At 52.2% G+C, this 25,564-nt stretch overlaps 1 protein-coding gene across 6 annotated transcripts in view; it reads right to left on the bottom strand.

Annotated features, from left to right (window-relative positions):
- PPFIA1 (PTPRF interacting protein alpha 1) overlaps nt 1-25,564 on the bottom strand; it is an 80,077-nt gene that overhangs the window by 49,449 nt on the left and 5,064 nt on the right. The window lies entirely within an intron of this gene.

Here is a 25,564-nt window from a genome sequence, read left to right as displayed (position 1 = left end):
CAAGCGGCCGTGTCCAGTCCAGAGCCTCCCAATCTGGAGTCCTAGGGAACACAGGCCAAGATGAGACAGAGCAGCAAGGCGCTGAGTGTGGGCAAGAAGAGCCGAGGTTTGAGCCCAGCGAGGAGTCACTGCTGGGTGGCTGGGAAGTGAGAGGTGCCGGCCAGGGAGGCTGGGGGAGGCCAGGAGGGAAGGGGACCATCTCGGGCGTCAGGAGCCCTGGGCAGAGCAGCCACAGAGCCCACGGGTGCCGGGAGGAGGAGTCAGCTGACTGGTCAGCAGAGCGTCTGCTGGAGTGGAGGCCAGCGGCGGCCGGGACCACAGCAGGTCAGCAGCCCTGGCAGGCTCGAAAGCCCAGTGGACAGAGGATGGGGGGAGGCGGGGAGCACAGGCTTGCTCTCGTGAGGGGCTCTGCAGTCAAGCGCTGAAGGCAATCGGGCGACAGTCACAGGAGGCGCAGGGTCAGGAGAGCCGTCTTAGAGGATACGCTGGGACCCGCAGGCGGATGGCGGGGGTCCGGGGCGGGGCGGGAGCTGAGCGGGCAGAGGGCGCCTTTCCTGGGCGCACAGCTCACCCACAGTCAGAGGACAGGCAGTCAGATCCATGGGCCCAGATCCAGATGAACAGTGAGCTGGTCGGGGGGGCTTTCTGGAAGTCCTCGTTTAATCTCTTCCAAATTCACTGAGAAAACAGATGCCTCTGCGCTGAGCGGAAGGGCGGGTAAGACACACTGGGGAGGGCAGGAAGCAGGGCGGGATGCCTGGACCGTGACCGTGGGCCTTCGAGTAGACTTGAGGCCGCGTGGACGGGGAACTGACGACAGGAGGAAGTTTCCGCCAGGTGAGACAGGCGTGCGTGTTGCAAAGGCTGGAGAGGCTGCGATGCTAGTGGACCGCGGCGTTTCAGCGGGGGAAGACAACAGGGGAGACGCGGGAGGGTGAGGGGCCGGGCGTCGTGGGGGGCGTGGGGGGCGCGGCGAGCAGGCCCAGGAGGCATGACGGTGCGGCTGTCTGCCCCGCTTCCAATCGAAGAGACCCTCTCCACATTCCTGCCCACTCCTTAACCCGTTCACCACCAGACGCAAGCCTGTATCTTTCAGACACAAGTTTCCTTAAGTTTCTCCTAATAGCACCAAACTGTCTTCACTCACCTATGAAGAGACTATTTAATTCCCATCATTTTGGCTAAATATAAGTGCTTCTTACAACGAATCCAACAGTTAAGACCATTCTATGAAAGACTGCTTTGAATACAGTAGAAGACAAACGTAAAGAACTCCACAATTATTTTTACTTAAAGAAAAACTCTTCTTTTTGCTCAAAAGAATTCAACTGAAAAAAAGTATCAAAGCAAATTAAACTTAGGAGTTTAGATAAACATTAGACAGGAAATTCCAAAGTTTAAGATTCCAAAAGCATGTTCATATGTACACTGCATTTGTCTTATTTTTGCAGAAAAAAACTAGTAGAGCCTGAATAAATTCCAAATATGTGCAATAAATGATCTGTACTATTTCCATGATAGGAACCTAACTGTCAGCATCCAAACTTTTTTCTCTTTAGGAAAAAATGTCTGTTTGAAAAATACTGTAAGCCAATTAAAACTGACGTTCTATTTACTGTAATTAAAGTCTGAGGTCCACTCTTTGAAAGTGAACAGATACAACAGGCATTGGAATATTTTCGGTTTAGAATGTTAAGTCTGTACAATACAGATCTGCATTTCCTTGCAGTTCCATTTGACATTTTCTAGGACTGAGACCAGGGAAAACAATATCCAACCATTAACATCACTTTTAAAAACCCGATTTCCCACAATGTGTTAAAATGTCAATACTCATCATTTCTGGCTCTGGACAACAGGTTCAGGTTACTCGAACCAGACATGCCTGGTCAAAGTCCATGATCAAGCTGATTATAGTAAGTCCTACAGACGGGATGCGACATTTGGCTCTGGAAGTGATGACCGTGCTCTCTTCCCAGACACTGCAGGAGGACTCGGGGGTCGGGGGGAGAGCAGCAGGGAATGGTCAAAGCCCACCCTCATGGATGCGGTCCCAAACCCTTCCCTTCTCCAGCCCGCATCCCGTGTGCTTCACCTGACCAGCCCGTGTCACAGTCCTACACCCTCTAATCTCTGTAATCGCCACCAACAGTTCTGTTTTATTTTTAAATTACTCATCATTTTTGCTAACCTGCTGAGAAAAGAACGAAGCTCCACTGGAGGCAACAGTGTCTGTCCTCTGAGCGGGAGAACGCGGCTGCAATAAAGGGTGGACATGGGGTCTGATTCTCAGGAAACCAAGACGAACACCTGGAAACTGAGCTGCAGAGCTCACGCAGATAATCCACCAGCCACAGCTGTGTGCCGCTGCCAGCGCAAAAGCAGGTTGCTGCTTCTAAGTCGCTTCACTCGTGTCCGACTCTGTACAACCCCATAGATGGCAGCCCACCAGGCTCCCCCATCCCTGGGATTCTCTAGGCAAGAATACTGGAGTGGGTTGCCATTTCCTTCTCCAATGCATGAGAGTGAAAAGTCAAAGTGAAGTCACTCAGTCGTGTCCGACTCTTAGCGACCCCATGGACTGCAGCCCACCAGTCTCCTCCATCCATGGGATTCTCCAGGCAAGAGTACTGGAGTGGGGTGCCATTGCCAAAAGCAGGTTAAATCCCGAATTAAAAGATGATCAGAGGTTTATACATTCAAATGAACCAGCAAATCACATATTTCAAACTCCAACGTATTGATTAAAAGTTGCTTAGAAAGGTTGTATGTAACTATTTATATTGTGACCTAATGTTGGGAGGAGGACAGAGGGATGCCTAGACAGAAAAAGACCAACTTGACGCCTGTGCAAAATACAAGCCACAAGTTCACGAGACTTATTTACAGTCATCAGTGTGATAGCACTGGATTTCCAATCACTGATTATTTGCAAGCAGAGAAAAATGCATGGGCACGTCAAAGGTCCCAATACATGCGATTTATCTTTTCTTATTTCTAAGAATTGTTGTTTAGTCGCTCAGTCGTGTCGGACTCTTTGCGACCACATGGACTGCAGCAGGCCAGGCTTCCCTGTCCTTCACTATCTCCCAGAGTTTGTTCAAACTCATGTCCATTGAGTCGGTGTTGCCATCCAACCATCTCGTCCTCTGCTGCCCCCTTCTCCTCCTGCCATCGAACCTTCCCAGCATCAGGGTCTTTCCCAACGAGTCGGCTCTTCACATCAGGTGGCCAAAGTATTGGAGCTTCAGTTTTGGCATCAGTCCTTTCAATGAGTATTCAGGGTTTCTAAGAATAGAGACTGATAAAATTTATGCTCATACTTAGCGCTTGGCAATTAAGTAATGGAGGCTGTATACTCTGTGTACTCCTAAAACACCATGGAGCAGAGCAGTGCTGCAATGTGACTTCCATTGGGTTAAAAGCAAACACAACCTTTTATGTATATATTCTTATACATATTTACATAAGAATATACATATTTCTTATGTAGATATAAGAACTGAGGGCCTGGGTTTGATCCCTGGCGGGGGAACTAAGATCCCACAAGCTCACGGCACGGCCACAGACAAATAAATAAATAAATAAGTAAAGCAAAAGAATGAACCTAACAGTCCAACTCACACTCACACACCAAAGGCCAATCCTCACTTCTTTTTTTCCTTTAAACAACATTTAACTGCAGGGCACAAGCAGAGCAGGGACTGCCCGTGTGGCCGTCACTTGCCCAGACCCTCCTCCCGCCCGTGTCTCAGTCCCGCCGCGCCCCTGCCCTCCCGGGGCCACTGCATGGGGGCCCCGGCCTCGGCCTCACTGGCTGGGCTCCGCGCTCGCCCACCGCCCTCCGGGGAGCAGCTGACCCTGTTTTCCCACTCTCTTCCCTCTTGCCCCGGCCACTTGTTCTCCACTCAGAACTGCTGTGCTCCTGGGGCTCCGTCCAAGGGCCCCTGTTCTCCCTACACACGCAGTGCCCATCTGACCTGTGTCAGGCTTCACCCCCAGGCTGGGCAATTGTCCACTGGTCCCCTGCGCATCTCCACGCGGCTGTCTTAAGGGTCTTCCTCATCTCCCTCCTGGCCCCTCGGAGCAACCACATGGCCTCCCCGCCCCATCCCCAAGTGGGCCAGCTGCCGGGACTGCTGACTAGACCTCCACCCGAAGCTCCCAGACCTCGTGCTGCCGCCTCCTCGGCATGGGCCACCGTGCCCTGCGCCACCGTGCCCTGCCCCCCAAGAAACCCTGACCTATCAGAAGTCACTGCCCGTCACCCCTTCCCTCTAACCTCTGGCAGCCACTAGGCTGCTTTCTGTCTCCAGGACCCGCCTGTTCTGGGCATCTCATACAGACCAACGCGTGCGTGTGTCCTTCGGGATCTGGCTTCCTCCCCTCAGTGCAACGTTCTCAGGGTTCACGCGCAGCACCGTGTGGGCCGCCGCTTCACTCGTTTTCATGGCTGGATAATGATTCATCACACGGATGTGGCACCCTCTGTTTACCCACTCAACTGCTAGTGGGCATCTGGGTTGCTCGTGCTTTCTAACCATGAGGCTGGTAATTGTGGTTTGGGATCGTGAACGTTAAATCATTACAACTAGGCTCAAACACACCTTTATTAATCAAAATAGCAACCATTACAATCAACATTTTTGCCAACGAAAAATAAGTTTGTTTACTCCTGTAGGGTAAAAATCCATGCCTTGGGATTCAACGAACTCTTGGAAAGCATTTTCTGCCTCCTGCTGGTTGTGGAGGCGTTTTGCCTGCAAAATGTCGTTGAAACGCCTGAAGAAGTGGCAGCTGGCTGGCAACAGGCCAGGTGAAAATGGTGGATGAAGCCACACTCTGCAGCCCTATCTGCTCGACTTCTGCAGCGCTGGCTCTGCGACGTGCAGCCGGGCACTGCGGGGGAGAAGAACCGGCCCGTTCTGCTGACGAACGCCAGCTGCAGGGGTTGCAGTTTTAGGCACATCCCATTGATTCGCTGAGCACACTGCTCAGAGGTAATGGGTTCACCAGGGTTCAGAAAGCTGCAGGGGATCAGATGGGCAGCAGACCACCAATCAGTGACCACGATCTTCTTTTGGTACAAGTTTGGCTTTGGGAAGTGCTTTTGAGTTTCTTATCAGTCCAACTGCTGAGCTGGTCTTTGCCAGTTGCATAAAATCCACTTTTCATCGTACGTCACAATCCGATCGAGAAATGGTTGTTGTTGTGAAGGATAAGAGAAGATAACACTTCAAAATTATTATTTTAAAAAAATTTTTGGTCAGCTCATGAAGCACCCACTTATCAAGCCTTTCCACCTTTCCAATTTACTTCAAGTGCCAAACAACCGTAGAATGGTCAGCATCGACTTCAATAACAACTTCTCATGTAGTTACAAGAGGATTAGAGTCGATGACGCTCTCAGCTGGTCGCTGTCAAGCTCTGATGGCCGGCCACTGGGCTCATCTCCAAGGCTCTCGTCTCGTTCACAGACTTCTTGAACCACCGCTAACGGCTGCAGCGACGGCGGTGGCAGCAGAAGGGGGCTTAGGATGGAGCGCACACACACACACACACACACACACACACACACACACACAGGCTTGGAGCAGCGATAAAGGCACGCGTGAGAAAGCCTCCCTTCCAGCGCCCTGTGCGCTCCCACACGACAGGTAACTGAAGCCAGCGTTTCTTGCGGATGTGTGCGTACATGGACGCCAACAAATGCAGCCATTTCCCTCCCTCTTCTATGGTTACGGACATAACCTAAGGATGCTTCCCCATCAGTCCACAGTTCCTTCCCTTTTTCACCGCTGCCATGACTGCATATACCAATGAATTCAAAATCGGTGACTTGTTCTTTGTGCACTGGCTGATGGACATCTATGGTTTTTCCTCTGATCTTCCGCTGTTACAAATAAACATGGCAACGAATGGCCTCGCACATATGCCATTCTGCATGTGTGCCAAGTTTATCTGCAGGATAGTCCGAGAAGTTCTGAGTCAAAGGACATGTATTACTTTAATGGACACTGCTAAATGATTCCTCATGGGCCAGCAATGCGTGAAAACATCGGTTGCTTTGAAGTCCCGTCATCCTGGGTGTTACTCAACCTTGGTGTCAACGTTTCTTTTTTGGATCCATCCTGCGCCTTTCTCACCCATCACACCCAAGTCCGCAAAACCTTCTTCGGTGTCAGACACTGGCTACACGCCCGCCCCTGGGTGTGAGCGCTCCCGCACTCCCCCGACCCTCTCCAGGCAGGGGATTAGCTGGAGTGTCTCTTACAAAGAAGGCCCAGCTTGTTTGTGAGGTTATTATTCGTCCTCACTTTCTCACTTAACAATGTGTAACATAAGTGCCACTTTACCCTCATTTCAGCTACTGTTATCTTTCTTTGATCAAACACAAGTGAGGTTGGTCTGATTTTACTTATCCTAATATATCTGGACACCCCTATACTGTCCTACAGAATGGCTTCTGACCATCTTCTCTTAAACTGAAATGCTCACTGGCAGGAGCACACACATCTGACTTATATAGCCCTCCAGTGCAGTCATGCCCAAACACTTAGATAACAAAATATTTTACCATAAACAAATGCTAACAATTCAGTTTATGTTACAATTAGGGTATGTACTGATTTCTTAAACTCATGTGTTTAGGTAGATTCTTAAAACAGATGTAATTTTACAAGAAGACAGATTATAATTTAAACATAATGGGGGTGAGGATGTATGCGTATATGTAGATAAGCCACTTTGCTGTTCAGCAGAATAGCAAAGCACTGTAAAGCAATTATGTGCCAGTAGAAAAATGATGAGTGAAGAAAGCATCATAAAAAGGGGCTGCTGGATTGCCCCCAGGCACACACAGAAGACCTGCTGGCTCAGAGGGTCCCGTCAGTTGACTCACAATGTTTCTGATGCCATAAATTACGTGCACGACATAAATACCAGCTCTGCACTTTTGCCATCTCTCTGGCCATTCTGTAACTTGCAGGGTTTTGATGTCTTGACGAAGAAAAGTCAAGATCAGAAGCAACTATCATCGCGTCCCCTGAGGAAGGACTGCTCTGCACACGCACAGCCGGCGTGGCCCCTGTACCGTCCTGGGCAGGTGAGGACGGCCTCAGTGCTTTTTAAATGTGACACTTCATTTGCAAAAGAAAAAAGGCATTAATTTTGCTCAAATGTCACCACCATTTCTCCATTTAGAATCTTTGCCTTTTCTAATCTCACCACGGCAATAAAGGACAGATTAAAATATTATGCTATTATAAAACAGTAAAAATAACCATAAACCTTTGGTTATTTGGTTGGATATCCAAATTACTTAATTATATATTACATATATAGTATACATGCCCAAATAAATATAAGGCAATTTCAAGTACAAAGCAACTCCCCTAGCTTTCCATTAAGACAACTGCCAACTGGCTGGCCACTTTAACAAACACTTTTAGGAAGGCAGATGGAACAGTCAACTCTGACTCAGGCTCGGTCCCACATATTTATGAAAACAGATAAAATGACTTATTCTAGTTGCATGCGAAGTTTTTGTGTCTTTCAGTTCAGTTGCTCAGTCGTGTCTGACTCTTTGCGACCCCATGAACTGCAGCACGCCAGCCCTCCCTGTCCATCACCAACTCCCGGAGTCCACCCAAACCCATGTCCATCAAGGCAGTGATGCCATCCAACCATCTCATCCTCTGTCGTCCCCTTCTCCTCCTGCCCCCAATCCCTCCCAGCATCAGGGTCTTTTCCAATGAGTCAGCTCTTCACATCAGGCGGCCAAAATAGTGGAGTTTCAGCTTCAGCATCAGTCCTTCCAGTGGACACCCAGGACTGGTCTCCTTTCTGTGTCCAGCTTATATTCTAGCTGCGGTCACATCACATGGACTGAAAACACCTCTGAGAGATTCCTTGTGTTCTCTACTCTTTGCTGGGACCACAGCAGCTCTCCTTTAGGGAGCCATTTGGGAAGCATGTGACGCTGACCGCCACGTGGGCTCCCCCACACATCTCACATTAAGGCCGCCACGGGGGGCGCTGCACGGGGCTCCAGCTGCAGGACACCGGGCACTCACTGCTCCCTCACCCCATGGCCACGCTCCAGAGCCACTGGCGGTCCTGCCACAGCCTCCTGGCAATGGTGCCACCACGGAACACGGGCAGAGAAACGTGCGGGAGGGCTGGGAAGGACAGCATCCGAGCACCCTGAACTTGGAGAGGAAGCCGTCGCCACCTCGAGGGAAGGACCGGGCTTGGAGGAGCAGCCCCGCCCGGTGGTAAGGCGCCATCAAGCCGCCCTCCCCGGCACCACTCCCGGACTGCCCAGGAGGTCACAGCTTAGCAAGTCTCCATAAAGCTTTGTGGTGTGCTCCAGGTTTTTCTGATTTAGTCACAATTTTAGAATATTTCAGGCTTGTCATTAGCTGCCATAGAGCCTCAATTTTGCACCCGACCCCGGCAAAAAAAAAAAAAAAAAAAGCCACAATCCTTTTACACGGGTTGAAGCAAGAGAAGGGGGCAACAGAGGATGGGATGGCCTCACTGACTCAATGGACAGGAGTTTCAGCAAACTCCAGCAGACAGGAAGGACAGGGAAGCCCGGCGTGCTGCAGTCCATGAGGTCGCACAGTCGGACACAACTCAGTGACTGGACTACAACGAAGCTCTCCGGGAAACGACTTTATGACGTTATTAAATGAGAACATCCGAGACACGTAGGAGCCTTCGGGCCCTGCCTTCCAGGGCCCTCACGGGTATCAGCAAACAACTGCACAGAGAGGCTTATAAGACAGGACCTGCTCTGTTGCCCTGTGAGACTGCAATGTCGGCAGCAAGAGAAATTTCTACCACGTCCCCAGCAGGTGCTACTGGAGAGCAGCTCTCTGACATGCGACAGGGCCGTGAACACCGCACCTGACTATGCTCTAGAGCGGCAACGGGACTCTGGCCAGCACGCGGCAGACACGAACACCACGACTGACCACTCCAGCCTCAGTGCGCAGGAGATGAGGACAGCTGAGCGGGCCACTGCCGGGACACAGCAGACGGAAGGCAGGGATCTCCAGTGCATCAAAGGCTGCGGGATAAAACCATAACCAAAAGGGCTTTATTAGGGAGTTCCTCCTGGGGCTCGAGTACACTTGGTCAGTAAAATACAAGTTTAAGAAGGAGGAGCTTCAGAGGATGCGCGGCTACATTTATAGCACTTCCTGAAATTCTGCTGACGAGTCAAAGAAACACAAACGCTCCAGTGTTTAAGGCCACAGAGCCAAGGCTGAAAGTAATAAGGACACTGAGCTTGAAAAAGGCTTTCGATTCTGTCATGCAGCTTTCTTAACAAGAATGACATTGGCTACTGGAAACCGACAGAGCTGATTGGTAGAAACGATACAGATAAAGGCTTTATTGTCCACGCGGCGTCTCGCTGCCTGCGGGGCCACCTCTCGGCCTGTCTCGACCCTGTCTGCCCATCGGGAGTCTCCCCGAGAGGCTGGCAGACGACCGGCTCTGCCCCGGCCACCCCCTTCCTGGGAGCCACACCCGCCAGGCCTTGGTCAGCGGGTCTCCCCCCACCCCACCCCGTGTCACAGCCGCACACTCTCCTGCAGCCTGAACCGGGGCCTTGGGCCGGGCTGGACCACTCACCTCCTGCTCTAGGCTCTCCCGGGCCGCCTGCAACACTCCTCTGCAGGGACCCTCGTCTACCCTGAGGAAGACGATTCTCCGCACTGTTGAAAACAGCCCGGCAAAGAGCTGGGCTCCACGCAGGTGTACAGGCGGCAGCTCTACATGGAGTCAGGAACACAGCACATCCCACAGCAAGGATCGCTACTTTGTAACCTTCCTCGACTCCTGTGGGTCTGTGTATCCCCTGTCCTGCAAACCTGTCTGACAGGAGTCCCCTGTTACAAGTTTTACCCCTTAATTTAACAAGAGGATAGCTGAGAATGAATCAAAGGCCCAGGGACACAACCCTGACTGCAGTTACAATTATGTAACGACATAACCACAGGTGGACCGCTTTCTCCCTGGCTCTCGTAGGCCTAGCAGATCCAAACGCAGCCTGAGGAATGAGGCGCCCTGTCCAAATAACTTACCGAACAACAACAGCAGTTTCTGAGGCACTATACTAAGTACACACAAGGTTAAATATTAACGGCAATAACTTTATTTTCAATTAATGCTTTATAGTTTTCCAAGCATTTTCATATATTTTATCACATTTTATTCTCAGCCACCCAGTAGGGCACTCATAGTGACCTCCTTTTAAAGTCAGAACACATAGGCCCAGGCAGGTTAGTGAACTGCAAAGGTCACTGGGTTAATAAATGGCTTGGAACTGAGAACTGAATACAGGCGTTATGTTATCTGCAGGAGAAGATAACCTGCTAAGCACCAGAACCAAGCCCACATGCAGACCGAGATGCCCCCACCTGTGCTGGGGGGCGTGGCGGGGGGGGGGGCACGGTAAGGGGTCTGCAGACAGACGACAAACATGTGGTGAGTGCTGCCAATTCCGTGCAGTTATCACAGTGGATGCTCCGTTCGACTTCTCACTAAAGCTGCCTGTAACACTGGGAAACAGAGGATCTCTATTTTATAGGCGACAAAACAGTCTTAGAAGTGAAACACCTTGGCTGAGATCGGTATGTTATTAAGCTGGGGATGTGAAACAGAAGTAGGGGGTGGAAAGAAGGAAAGACTGGGTGGAAAAGAAAAGAATCACTCAGCAGCTAGTGAAGAGGAACAGACTGTCACAGCCAGCCAGGACCGTCACCACCATCCCTGCAAGGAAAGCGGAAGGGCAGCCACACACCCCCGGGGGACGAGCTCGTGATTGCTCCTGCTTCCTCATGCACGGCCTTGATATATCCAATCCTACTGCTTCATCTGCTTTTTTCTTAAAATTGAAGGCGTTTTAAAAACTGGAGAAAAGATAAAAAGAATAAAAAGTAAAGCCAGCCCCAGGCAGCAGACTCCATCGTTTCCTCGAGACAGGGCAGCCCCTGAGGCCCAGCAGAAATCAGAGGTGTGTGAAGACCACCCAGGGCTGGCCTCAGCCGTGAGACAAAGGTGGGGTTTTGCACAAGGGAGCGGGAAAGGCATCCGGGAGAAGGGGCGTGTGCGGGCCACGTGTGTGGGCAGGGGAGCAGGCTGAGCAGACTGGCCCGGCCAGGAGGACAGGCGTTTATGCAGGGAAGCGCTGAGTGAGCGGAGGGAAGCCGAGACGCGGGCCGGGAGCGCCAACAAGGAGCTGAGCCTTGGCCTCTGCTGCCAGGACGGGGCACTGCGTGCACACAGCCGAGGCTCGGGCTCACCCAGGAGCTGGGTGGGCTGGCAAGGAAGGGCAGGAGACGCCCTGTGAGGCTCGGCACCCAGGGCCCACGCCAGGAAGCCAGAAAATGGAAGCAAAGAGCAGCAAAGAGAAACTGAGACTGTGCCGCGTGGTCCTGGAGGGGAGAGAGGGCAGAACGCGGAGGCGGGCGGCGCAGGAGGCCAGGCAGCGTGGGAGGAGGGCAGCGGGGAGGCGGGCAGCAGGGAGGCGGCCGGCACAGCTCTGCACACAGGCCGCGTCCACAGACTGGCCAAGCCCAGGGCCTTAGTGCGCGAGATGCGTCCCGAACGCAAGGCTGGAGACACAGCTGCGGCAGCCCCCTTCGACGGGGCACGCCAGCCACAGAGCTGGACCACCTGCCCCTGACGACAGACAGGGGGCGGGAGGCCAGGATGCTTGTGTGTTCGCCAGACACGAGAGGAACACGTCTGTCCTAATGAAAATAATTATCCCACTGCCTGGGGGCAGCAACGGCTTCCTTTCCCTCAATTCTTTCCACAGAGGCTTTCCTAGCGTGAAGAAAGGGAACCTAACACCTGCCACTGGGCGCGGGAAATACACAAAGATGGGAACACGAGCTCCCTCCAAATCACTGACGATATTTAAAGGGACCATGAATGCGGATTGCCTGTATCAGCATGTCTTTATCACCACACAGCTTCCAGGGAGATAACCTTAAGATGAAGTTAACCGAAGCAACACCGGTAGGGTTTCAAAGCACAGAAAAACATGCATTCCAAGTTGACACCAAGGAATTTCACTTCCTTCTTGAGGGAAATGAAACCGTTTGAGCAGCAAGATGAGGTATCACCAGCCTGAAGTCGCTTACTGAACAGCTACACCAGAAAATGTCTCACTTCCTGGCCGTGCCTGGCCCTTTTAATAGTTACTAATAGTGAAAACACCTTGGTGAAACAAATAGGCAAGTACTGGGCATCCAAGGGTTTGTACAAAGCACGCAAACCCTATCAGCAGGAATGCGCTTTCACGCAACCTCTTAATTCATTGTTAAACTTTTTGGGGACCAAGAATTTCTACGGTTTGCACAAGAAAACAACCTCGGAATGTACATTCTTTCCAACTTAAACCCTCTGTTCTAACCACCCACCACTTTTCCCCCACATGGGCCTTTCGACTGCTCAGGTAATCAGCAGGCACCCTGCTACACACACCACAAAGGCAGCAGCTCGAGATTTCGACACTGTCTCCTGGAAATGGAGTAAAGGCCATCAGAACAGGAAACAGAAACGAGAGGGCGCCATGGAGACAGAAGGGCTGGCAGGAGGAGGAAAATCCCAAGCCCTGATTCCAATCTCTACTCGCTGTACTCGCCTCTCTCTGGCAGGAGGTCAGGGCAGAGAGGAGCTGGACGCAGCCACTGTCCCTGAGGCCTCCCGCCAGGAGGAGGCCTCGCCATCTGCCGCCGAAGCGACGGTTCCCTTCCACTGTCAGTACTCGCGGCCAGGTAGCTGCTGCCTGCCGTCTGTTTCGGCCACCCAGCCTCGGCGCCCCCATCCTCCGCTGGGAGGCGCTCTGCCCTTGAGGAACGGCATGTGACCCACAGGAGGAGCCGGAAGCCTCAGCCACCTGCTGTCCCGGCCTCTCCCGCACCTGGGGTCAGCGCAGAACAGCCTCAGACTCACCCATCATGGGCCTGGAGCCCAGACTCCAGCTGGGAAGCCGCAAGCAACGTCCGGAGGCGGGCAGCCATCTGCAGCCCCGGGCAGCGATGCGGGCAGTGCGGGTGCGGTCTCCAGATAAGCAGCCTTCCCAGAGCCTCGCGGCAGCATGAGGCCCGCGGCCTCCAGGCCCGGCCCTCCCCACTTCCCCAGGATACTGGGAGGGCTGCAGGGTCCACACAACGACATACTTCCTGGGTGGACCACGCAGGCAGTCTGTCATTGAGCCCCCAGACGGAGCAGGCTCATTTCACTTACCACAGAGTTCACCCACATTTCTCAGCAAGAAGTGTGAGGGCATGTTAAACACGCCGCTGCCTCCCCGACATCGCCCCTCGAGGACGCACTGGGGCAGGGGCAGCTGCTGCACACACCACACATCCTTCCCCGGCTTGCCCTCTTTGCTCGCTTCCCTCTCTTCCCTGCCAGTCACAGCTGACCCCCTGCCGTGGCCACACTTTCTGGCACTCCTCTGCAGCAGCCTGCTGGAGGCCAGGCGGCACTGCCCGCCCCAGGCGCCCAGCTCTGGGGAGGCTCTGCGGAGGCTCAGGGCAGCCGCGCAGCCTGCAGGGAGGGCCCAGCCCTGCCCCAGCTCTGCGTGAGGCACAACCTCCAAGCCACACGGACGCAACAGCGGCTCCTTCCATACAGGCAAAAACAAACGCGGTTCAGACAATCCTCACAGGCTCCCTTGAGTCACTGGATTCCTGGCCCTTCTCACAAAACCTCCATCGACACCCACAGCAGGAACCACACCCCACACAAGTGCGCTGGGATGCTCCCCACGGGCGGCTGAAGGGCCTGGCCCCAGGAGAGGGACTTCCGTGCCCAGCATCCCCCCTCGCTCCTTCGGCTCGGCCGCGGCCAGCCGTCAACCCTGCCCTCCGCCACAGCAAAGGGCGGTGCAGGAACCGAACACAGACAGTCACGGAGCAAGAGGGGCGCGGAAACTGGCCAGGCCCAGGGCTTTCCCCCGCACCCCCAGCCCCGAACCCCGAGGTCCCCTGAAGACCCTCCAGAGACAGGCTTCTGTCCAGAAAACTTCGCACTCGGGGCGAGTTCCCCCTTACTCTACACAGAAGCGCCCAAAGGTTCCAGGAGGTGAGCTGGGGATGGAAGCAGAGCAGAAGGCATGGGAGGGCTCTGCCACGGCCACAGTCACGTCACAGGTGAGACAGAGGACGGAGCCGCTCGCCCAGACACGCGCGCCACTCCAGAGCCACAGCGCCCGCCTCGCTCGCCGCTGCAGCGGCCGGGCTCGCAGGGGAGCGCAGGAACCTCACCAGGTGCCGAGAGCCGGCTGAGCAACACACAAGCTCCGGGGCTGCGGGCACGCGCTGCAGGAAAGCGTGTCTGTGCAAAGTGATGAGGGACAGCGGAGAAATGTTAGAGAAAGAGAAACAGAAACGTCTAAACCCAAAACGTCTGATTCATCAAAGGAAAGTGCCGCAGGAAGAGTCAGAAAGAATTAGACGAGACATCTAAGAAGAGCTGACCTCAAAGACTCAGGGCAGAGAAACCGACCGCCAGCGTCAGGAAATCGCCACGTCTGTGCCACGGGGCCCTGCCAGGCACTGTGCTGAGCACCGGGGCAGAGCAGCAGGGCGGTGGGCTCCGCGGGGACCACTGGAGGGCCCCGATTCCGGGTGGCGCCCGGCCGCCCACAGGCAGGGTGTGCGTGGAGGGGCTGGGGCTGAGCCGGCAGGGACACAGAGACCCTCCACGGAAGAAGCAGCAAACCCTGGCCCTCCCCGGACCAGCCCCGCAGGCCCTGGGGGCCCCCTGCCCATCCCCACCTCCTCCTGTGGGAGGAACCCTGCAGTCAGGATGCCTGGGGGCCAGCACTGACCACCAGCGTGGCCGGCCCGCTCCCGGCGCCTCGGTCCCTTCATCTATAGTGGGGCACGTTATAGTGCCCTGCTTCCTATTAGTGGCACTGTTAGCAGAGCGGTACTGGAATGAACAGTACCGAACGGCACTGTTTGAAGCATACTCTGTAGTATCATTGTGAGACTTCGCTGAGATAATTCACATAGAGAGGCTTAGAGGCTGTTGCATATCACTTATAGGTGGAATTCAGTAAAAAAAAAAAAAAAGGACACAGGAATCGCCTGGTGGGCCACTGGGTCAGACTCCACGCTTCCACTGCAGAGGGCACGAGCTCCATCTGTGGTCCAGGAAACTAAGACCCCATGCCCTGCTTAGCACAGCCAAAAACAAAAACAAAAAAGATACAAATGAACTTGTATACGAAACAGAAACAGACCCACAGGCAAAGAAAACAGTCTGGTGGATCCCAAGGGGAGGATGGGGCAGGGACAGATGAGGAGTCTGCGACCAGCATGCACACACTAGCACGTGGGAAACAGATAGCGAGCAGGGGCCTCCTGAGCTCAGGGAGTGCAGCCAGCATTCGTTAGTACCTGACGTGGGAAGAGAATCTGAAAAAGAATACGGACATATATGTGTGCAGCCCAATCATTTTGCTGTACACCTGAAATTAACAGATTGTAAGTCAACTGATTATACTTCAACTCTTAAAGGGTCAGAGGCAATAAATGTTGGCTATTTTTACCTAATCTCCCTCAACACGCATCCACACAGCCCTGAGACAACGCCTAACCCACGGCAGACATTCAGCTCAGTTCAGTTCAGTTGCTCAGTCGTGTCCGACTCTGCGACCCCATGAATCGCAGCATGCCAGGCCTCCCTGTCCATCACCATCTCCCGGAGTTCACTCAGACTCACGTCCATCGAGTCGGTGATGCCATCCAGCCATCTCATCCTCTGTCGTCCCCTTCTCCTCCTGCCCACAATCCTCCCAGCATCAGAGTCTTTTCCAATGAGTCAACTCTTCGTATGAGGTGGCCAAAGCACTGGAGCTTCAGCAGACATTAAGAACAGCTAGATGAAAAGGAACAGCCACTGCCCCTCACTGATGAGAATGCCGAAGGCCCACCTCCGCGAGGGGACTGACGAAGCTGACCAGGAACTCCCACTGACCCGGCCTGAGCAGGCTGCTTTCCTCGGAAGTGCACCCGCCCTGACTCTGACCTGGGGTGTGGGGGGGCGGGGGGGGGGGAGGTGTGCACACGCGCGTCGATCTACCTGAATACAGGCCCAGGCCCAAGTGTGCGAGACCTGGTGCCCCCATCGTCAGCTTGAGGACAGAGGCGTGCTGTTTCTGGGTGAAACGCCTGCATACTGCGCGGGCAGGGGCAATGGGCCAGCTGGCCGACAGGGGAGGAAAAGGAGCTGAGCCACCGAACAGCAAAATAAAACTCTACACAAACCTTCTTCAACCCTCTGGCCCAACTAGACTTCACACGCAGTCATAAATGAAGTCCTATTTTACGCTGTGATGTACGTGAAAACAAATACATCAGACTACTCAAATGAATACTCAGACTACTGGAAACGCATCCCCAGCCACATCGGTTTCCACTTTAGGGAACAGAGGACCTGACCTTACCTGGCATTCACGTCTCCTGTGAACCACTTTACAAGTGGGGAGGAGAGCGGGGGGCCCAGATTCTAACAGCACCTTCTGGTTTTAAGAGAGATTGATGGCTCTGAATATCGATCAGTCTTGAGCAGAACTCAGACTTCTATAAAGACGACTGGACAGCTTCAGCATGCCACTGCCTGAGGTCGATGCTCCTGCCACTGTTGGTAAAGGCTTCAGATTACACAGGCAGGGCGGATAAATGGCCCACGTGCAAAGCAGAAAACCTTGGAAATTCAAGGGAGGCTGCAAGTTCCCAAGTTCATTTTCAGAGCAAAGTGAAACCTCCCCAGAGAATAAGAATGAGACCCAGCTAGCCAAGAATAAGAACTCCCTGGGTGGACCTTCCTTGCCAAGGAACCATGATCCAACCTGCCAACCTCAGCCAAGAGCTCACTTTCGGCCACAGGGAAAACCTACAAAGTGGAAACATTTTGTCCGCATCTAATTAGCAACAGCAGGCAGCGAACCTTCACTGTCTCCCTTCGAGAGTGAGGGGGGCACCGCTGCTCACTGCTCCACAGACAGGACCCAGGACCGTGTACTCGGCAAGGACGCCAGCGCCTCACCTGCAAAGGGCTGGGTGGGACAGGAGACGCTGGGTGTCTGAGGGTGCCTTTTCCTACAACTCTGAATTTTGAGCCAAGTAAACACTTTATGTATTTGAGAAACGTTAATTCCAAAAGAAAAACTGCAAAGCCTAAAATTAACAATAAACAGAAAAAAATGAACCTAATTGTGTATCAAATTTTATTTGTGTGGTTCATGTTACTTCACATTGCTTTAAAATCTGTTATTCTATCTACACATTCTTCAGATATGTTTATTCTAAGGCCCAAATCAACTGCAAAGAAATTCTAAAGCTTCATACAGTAGGGTCATTATCATAGTATGGTAATAAAATGTTGAAAATATTTCATGTACATCATAGGACAAAGAAAATAATGCTAATATCATTAGACATCAAAACTCAGTGTAAAATAAGAATAAATATAAAATAAGTGGAAAGGCTCCATTTTAATTTAAGGAAATAACAATGTGAAATCCAGGGTTCTTAGAAAATGAGCATTCTGTCTGGCTCTGTTTCCCAGAAGGACCTGAGAGATGCTCACCCCTGTGACAACGAGCCCACCTGAGTCCCAGGTGCTGATCCCAAATCCCTCCCCACGGAAAGGCACCGGGGCTTCTCAGAGGGATGAGCCTAGACCTGAGGCAGGAAACACACAGTGAGGGCCTGGGACAGGTTTTGTGCCAGAAAAGAAGACGTTCAGGGACTAACGGGGCCTTGGCCCAAGGCCGCAGGAGCCAATCCAAGGGGCTCAAGGTGCCCGTCTCTGGAAAGAAGATCACAGCAGATGAACACGCCAGATGAACACCAATGCCAGTGTCCACAGGGGCCGAGAGAGAAGGAACGGCGAGGGGCGCTCCCTAAGAGGCGAACCAGTGGATAAACGGAGGACTGAGCACCGAGGAATCTCCTCAGCAACTTCCAGTGTTAGAAGAGAGGTGGCAGGAACGCCAAGTGGCCCCAGGGCCCTAGGAGGTCCCCGAGGACCAGCAGCAGTGCCGAGTTGAAGAGGGGCCTGAAATCACTGCCGCAGCCCGGCGAGCCCACCTTCCTCCATGAGAGCGGGGCCGCCTGAAACCACTCCACCCCGAAGCGAGGCCAGAAGCGGGAGCAGGGAGGTAGGCTGGGAGGCCAGCAGGAGCCACTGACCCTGCGGAGCTTGAGCTACACGTTATTTCCACTTTAAGAACCGTTTCCTTAGCAGAAATAAAACTGCTGTTGGAATATGAGCGTTTTGGAGGAGTTTTAGAGACAGGGTAGAGCTGGTTCTTTGAAAGAGTTAGTTGCCAGGTTTCTTAGCAGGAGCTAGAGTTAGCAAGCAGGGGACAAGGTCAGAAGAATGGCCTCCTCTGAGAGAACTAACATATTCACAAAGGCAAAACGTGTCACGTGAGGGATGACCTCTAACCCAGCGCGACTGGGGGGGGGGACAGAGGGCCCGCCGGGCTCGAACCCTCCTTGGGTCAACCAGATCTCACCAGCAGACCCTGGAGGCAGCTCCAAGAGTCAAGAATCACAGGCCCGCAGCCCACCCACAGGAGGTGGGCGTGTGCGCCAGGCCAGGACCTGGGAGAGCGCAAGTCTCCTGGACCCAGACCGTGGGAACGGGTGGGGGGGGGGAGGGCGGGACGCAGGCCAGCGTCCAGGGTGCAGAGAGGGGAGGGGCCGCCAAAAGGCTGCGGGGGAGTATGGGGGGGGCAGGGGAGTGTGGGCTGCAGGGAGTGTGGGGCACGGGGGAGTGTGGGACGTGGGGAAGTGTGGGGAGGGGGGAGTGTGGGCTGCGGGGGAGTGTGGGCTGTGGGGAGTGTGGGGCACGGGGGAGTGTGGGGCACGGGGGAGTGTGGGCTGCGGGGGAGTGTGGGCTGCGGGGGAGTGTGGGCTGCGGGAAGAGGAGGGCCATGCCCACAGCCCAGGGCCACCATCGCACAGAACCCTGCAAGGGTACTGGGTCGCAGTCGAACCCAACAGTATAAATGGCTTCAGAAACCACCACCACCAGGAATGAGCATGTCTTCTAAGTGGGCTTCTGCCCCCTCCACCCCCCAAACACGCCTCCAGTGAGGCCACTGAAAGGGCACCCCTGAACCTGAGTGCCCAGAACGCACCTGGGCGAGGAGGACTTGCCGCGCGAGCTGCCCCTCACTCTGACCCTGAGCTCGGTCCTCCCTGACTGGCTGGCTCACTTCACCCACCTCGCTCCAGGCACTGAAAATGAGCCCACAGTGGGGACAGGGGTTCATTCACTGGGCTGCGACTCACCCTCTTCACTTTGACCCTGGGCTGCCGGACAACTCTGCCCCGTGGGGGCTGCACGGCGGAGGTTCAGGGGCAGCCCTGCCTCGAGTTGCGCCAGCCAGCGCCCCCCAGACCTCGCCAGGGGCTGCCCCTCTGTGTGCCCCCGAGGCGCCCACCCCCTCTCCGGGGCCCCTCCTACCCTGGCGGCTCTCCACTCAGCGGGCACAGTCTGCCCTGCTCCCGGCCCAGCCCAGCCTCTGCAGTCACTGGAGGACTCGGTCCCCAGGGTGCTGGGGTGCTGGATCCGCCCGTCCCAGGGATCCCAGCCTCTGGGAGAGACAGAGCACAGCCCGGGCTCCTGCCCGCAGTGCACCCTGAGCACGTCCTCTCTTCCTGGCTTTTATCTACTGGAGTTCTCCGAGACGTCTTTTTAAAACCTCAACTGTTGCTTTCAAAAAGACTGTAAAATCACTGCGCTCAACTTTGAGAATACAATCTTCATTTTCAACCTTCAAGTGAAACTGGAGGGGAGACTAAAAGCAGTCATTTTTTTCAAAATGAAAAAGAAAACCCGCGTGTGACCATGTCACAGAGTCCCGGAACCCCTCCCTCCTCAGCCTCCTTCTCCACCGCCAGCAGCGTCATCGCAAAGCCACCCTGGGCAGGCAGGGGCGGAGAAAGAGGGGGGACTGGCCCCTCTGTTCCCAGGCAGCGTGGCCGCGGGCTCCACCTTCTTCCCAAGTTCAAGCGACACTGAAACAGCCCGGGCGAGCTGGGGACTCTGAGTAGAAGCACCACCCTGGATGCCAGGCCAGGACCCCCGCTCTTGTCTTCTCCTGTATCACTGTGACAGCTCCATGAGGCTTCCCCTGGCGGCTCAGATGGGAAAGACTCCCCTGCAATGCAGGATCCCTGGGTCGGGAGGACCCCCTGGAGAAGGAAATGGCAACCCTCTCCAGTGGGTTCTCCAATCTTGCCTGGAGAATTCCGTGAACAGAGGAGCCTGGCAGGCTACAGTCCATGGGGTTGCAAAGTGTCAGGCATGACTGAGCAACTGTCACTCACACTCACTCAAATGTGGCTTCAGACGCAAGAAGACACCCAGGGCATCCCCACTTCCAGTCACAGACACAAACAGCTTTAGGTCAGCCTACCAAGAGCTAGAAAAGCTAAATACAGTTTAAAAGAGGTCCTCCGGCAGCCACAACCTAGGATTCCAAGCAAGGGAAGCAGCGAGACTGAGAGGGCCGCGCCTCCCCTCGGGGCTCTGAGCAAAGCCACTCTGGGAGCAGAGGCAGGGGGCAAGCCCAGCAGAGGGGCTGGCTAACACAGCTCTGCGCGGCTCCCTGGGCTGGGAAGACAAAAATTCGAGCGCAGGCCTGACAACTCGGGCTGGACGTGAGCGACCAAGCTCCCCAAGAAAAAGAGAGGCACGGAACACGTGCCCAACACTCTGCCCAAACCGGCTGAGCGCGGAGCATCAGTCACCTCGTGGTGCTCAGGAGACAGCGGCTTCAGGACCTGGCGAGAAGGGGGCTCCCTGGGAGGCACTCCAGCCTCCAGACAAGAGCCACTGGAGGGCTCCTCCCAGGGGCTTGGGGGGGTGGGAGGAGGTGGGTGAAGGCTGCTGAGACTGAGCTTTCAAGGACCCCCCAGCCTCAAGTCACTCAGGCCCTGAGTGAACAGAGAGCTCTGTCCCCCCTGGAGGTCTGTGTCAGAGCAAACTAGAGAATACAGCATCACTCAGAACCTCTAGGGTTCTCCAAACATAATGTCCAACATGCAACCAAAAATCAAAAAAGGGTGTGACAACGAACAGGACCAAGAGAAAAAGAACTGAGTCAGACCCAGGAGTGTCAGAGCTGTGTCGGCATGCCAGAGCTGTGCTGGAGGCGCCAGATGCAAACATCACCTGCTCAAAAATATACCTGACAAAAGGAGACATTTCTGAGAATCAAAACCGACTCCAGGACTTTACAATAACAGGTACTGAATTTAAGAACTCAGTCACCTGCTCAAAAATGTACCTGACCAAAGGAAACATTTCTGAGAATCAAAACCGACTCTAGAACTTTACAGTAACAGTGACTGAATTTAAGAACTCAGTCTCTGGGCTTAACATCAAACTGGACATAGCTGAAGAGAGGATCAGTGAACTGAAGGATGGATCAGTTAAAAAAAAAAAGAGGGAAAAAAGTATAGAATGTATTGAAGGGGCCGGTTGTTAAACTACGTTGTTAAAAACTATAAATGGGGCCCCTCACAGTGGAGAGAAAGGGGAATAAGACAGGAAGGGGAATAAGAAGTGCCTACAGGGATTGAAACTAAAGAGCCTCTGAATGAAAGTGAAAGAGGAGAGTGAAAAAGCTGGCATAAAACTCAACATTCAAAAAATGAAGATGACAGCATCCGGTCCTATCACTTCATGGCAAATAAATGGGAAAACAATGGAAACAGTGACAGACTTTATCTTCTTGGGCTCCAAAATCACTGCAGATGGTGAAATCGAAAGATGCTCGCTCCTCGGAAGGAAAGCCATGACAAACCTAGACGGCACGCGAAACAGCAGAGACGCTGCTTTGCTGACACAGGTCCATTCGGTCAAAGCTATGGGGTTTCCAGTAGCCGTGTGTGGATGTGAGAGTCGGACTATAAAGAAAGCTGAGTACTGAAGAATTGATGCTTTTGAACTGTGGTGTTGGAGAAGACTCTTGAGAGTCCCCTGGACGGCAAGGAGATCCGACTAGTCCATGCTAAAGGAAATCAGTCCTGAATATTCATCGGAAGGACTGATGCTGAAGCTCCAATACTTTGGCCACCTGATGCAAAGAGCTGACTCACTGGAAAAGACCCTGATGCTGGGGAAGATTGAAGGCAGGAGGAGAAGGGAAGGAGGAGAAGATGAGATGTCTGGATGGCATCACCAACTCGATGGACATGAGCTTGAGCAAGCTCCGGGAGATGGTGAAGAACAGGGAAGCCTGGCGTGCTGCAGTCCATGGGGTCACAACGGGTCAGACACCGAGTGACTGAACTGACTGACGGGGACAGTGGCAAGAGTTGGTTCCAGAATCAGACCATTGACTCAAAAACGAAAACCACACATTGGTTTCAGCAGCTCTGCGGGTGCCTAAGGCAAGAAGAAAATGTCAAAGCGCTCAGAGGAAAAAAGGTGTGGCTTTTAATGGCACAACAACACTGAGAGCTGACTTTTTAAGAACAAGGAAGTCAGAAGATAATGGACTGGCATCTGTAAAATGCTGCAAAACAAACAGCCACCAACCTGGCATTCTATACCCAACAAAAACACTCTTCGAAAGTGAAAGCAAAATAAAGACTTTTAGGGCAAATGGAAACGAGACAACTCATCACCCACAGACGTGAACTAAAAAAATATGAAGGCAGTTCTTTGGGAAAAAGAAAAGTAGTCTCTGACGGAAATATAAAAAGCAAGTGAAAACCAACAATGAGGTTAACTGTGAGGGTAAATATTAACTCTACAAAACGACGATAATGTCAAAAACGTATCTAAAATTTTACAGGATAACAGCGACAAGGAGGAAACAATCCTGTCAGGGAGGAAGTTAGACTTGAATGTGGAACGCACGCTGTGTGTGCGAATGCACACCCACAAGCTGACAGAGGGGCGCAGCTAGGAGAGCGCTGCACGCTCCTGAAAGAAGGCAAGAGGGCAGGGCAGAGAGGAGGCGGGACAGACAGAACTCGGACAAGGCGTCTACAGCCGGAAATATCACAGCTACAAACAGGGCAGCACTCTCGCTAAGAGACCAGCAGCGCCAGGCTGATTAAAGGGAAAACTAGACACGATGCACACGTCATGCAAAGGCACCCGGGCCGACACGGGCAGAACCCCACGCGGCAGCCTCACTGTCACAGAGCGCCTAACGGAGGAAGCGCTGCTGGCGAGAAAAGAGCGCCTCATGCTGCTTCCAGTCCAGCCTAGGAAGAAGACGGGGAGCCTAAATGTGAATCTGCCCAATAACATAACCTCACGATGTCAATACACAAGACTGGCTGAAGTAGAAAAGGGGTAGCAGCCAAGCTCATCAGCGCAGTGGGAGACGGTAAAGACACATCTCGGGAACAGGGCCCCCGGTGCGCAGTCACCTGCAGCCACGAAGCACCTGAAACGCGGCTGGCTCCACAGTGAGATGAGCTGCAAGCCTGAAACACACACTGGATTTTGAAGACTTAGTGTGAAATAAAGAATGCAAAATATTTCATTAGGTTTTATCATGCTGATTACACCCTGGAATGGTAATATTTTGGGTGTGTTAAATAAAATTTATTACAGTTAATTTCACCTATTTCTGCTTGATTCAATGTGGCTACCAGAATCTGAATTACATGATTAACAAACCTGATTGATTAATACAACACGGGCCACTGCATTCCCACTGATACACGTTATTTTCAAGTGCCCAAGGAACACAAAACAAAATGAATATATCTTGGGCCATTAGGAAAGCTAGAATTATTTCAAAGGACTGAAATAACACAGGGATTATTACTGGAATAACCCTTATGGATTGCAATGGGCTGACAGTTTATGTACCCTCAAACTTCACCCCGCACGCGGTGATGATACTAGGAGGCAGGGACTCTGGGAGGGCATCAGGGCAGGAGGGAATGGGCTACCGTGCTGAGGACAGGGAGAAGCGGGCAGTCTAGAAACCAGGAAACAGGCTTCAGCAGATGTGGCGCCTGCTGGCACCTTGATCTTGGGACTCCCCCGCCTCCAGGACTACAAGAAACAACTTTCTGTTGTTCACAAGCTAGTCCACAGTATTTAAAACAGTAGCCCAAAAAGACGATGACGGGGCTCTTCACGGAACTAAGCCAGAAATTTAAAAAAGGGTCACTAGAAAAACTTCCCCTAACACTGGGAAGTTAAACGACATACTTCTTTAAGAACTTCATGAATAATAATTTTAAAAAACACAATGAAAATTAGAAAATACTTTTACATTAAAGATAATGAAAATTTGGCTTATTCAAATTTGCGGGATGCAGTGAATTGTGTTTAGAGAGTAACTTAAAGCCTTAAACACAAATACTGGAAAAGAAGGAAGGCTAAAAATCAATTAAGCCTCTATCCCCAGAAACCAGAAAAAAAGAATAGCAAACGAAGCACAAGGCAGATGAAAGAAAAAGGAGCAGAAAATGCAGAAACAGAAAACAAATATGAAGTTTCTAAGAACAGAGCCGAAAGTTGGCTCTTCGAAAGGACTGATAAAACTGATGAAACTAGACAGACTGAGTAAGAAAAAGAGACAGAGCACAAATCACCAGCATCAGGGATTTTTAAAAGGGGCGCCAACACATCTTGCAGATAAGAAAGATGTTATGAACCACAGTCCACTTACTAACTGGAGAGTCTGCTCGCCTCAGTAAATTCCTAGCAGGGGCAAAATGCTTTACCTAAACAGACCCAAGAAGACACCCAAAGTCAGAAAATGTTATTTGTATGAAAAAAATTAAATCTAAAATTAAAAGCCTCCTGACAATGAAACCAACTGGTTTTCCAACCAATTCTTCCAAAAATCTAGGAAAGAAAACAGCAATCTCACAGGAACTCTGGGGGTAAACAAGGAACACTCTCCACCTTGTTTTCTAAGACTAGCATAACCTTGATACTAAAACCAACAAGAGAAGTACAAGAAAGTAAAATTACAGACTCTGAGTACAGATGAAATAATTTTAAATAAAACACTAACAAATAAAGTCCAACAACAAGGAGAATACACCAAGATCAGGCTGGGATTGTTTTAGAATCACAAATTTTTTTAAAAGTTAAATCACCACGTAAAAGAAAAATCACCTGACTGTTTCAAAATCTGCAGAAAAATAAACTTAAGAAAATGTAATAATTTTAGTTCATGACTAAAAGAAACTCTTATCAAACCAACAGGAGAATTTACATATTTTGATAAAAATATCTACCAAAAAGCTAATACCGTATGTGATGGTGAAATACTGAAAGCTTTTCCTCTGATAATGGGAAAGAGACAAGGATACTTAGCCTACTTCTGTTCAGCACTGTACTGGAGATCCTAGTCAGTACAATAAGGCAAGAAAAAGAGAAGGGTTATCACAGTTAGAAAGGGGAAAAACAAAGCACTTATTTGCAGACATAATTGTGTACACATAAAAAAATACAATAATTATTTGAAATAGATTCAGCAAGTGAATACAGAAAAATCAATTCTATCTCTACGTAT

This window comes from Budorcas taxicolor, chromosome 25 (genome assembly GCF_023091745.1).
Source record: "Budorcas taxicolor isolate Tak-1 chromosome 25, Takin1.1, whole genome shotgun sequence".
Lineage (NCBI taxonomy): Eukaryota > Metazoa > Chordata > Mammalia > Artiodactyla > Bovidae > Budorcas > Budorcas taxicolor.
Note: the sequence above shows the minus strand (reverse complement) of the source record. Positions and strands in the feature narration are given on the sequence as shown.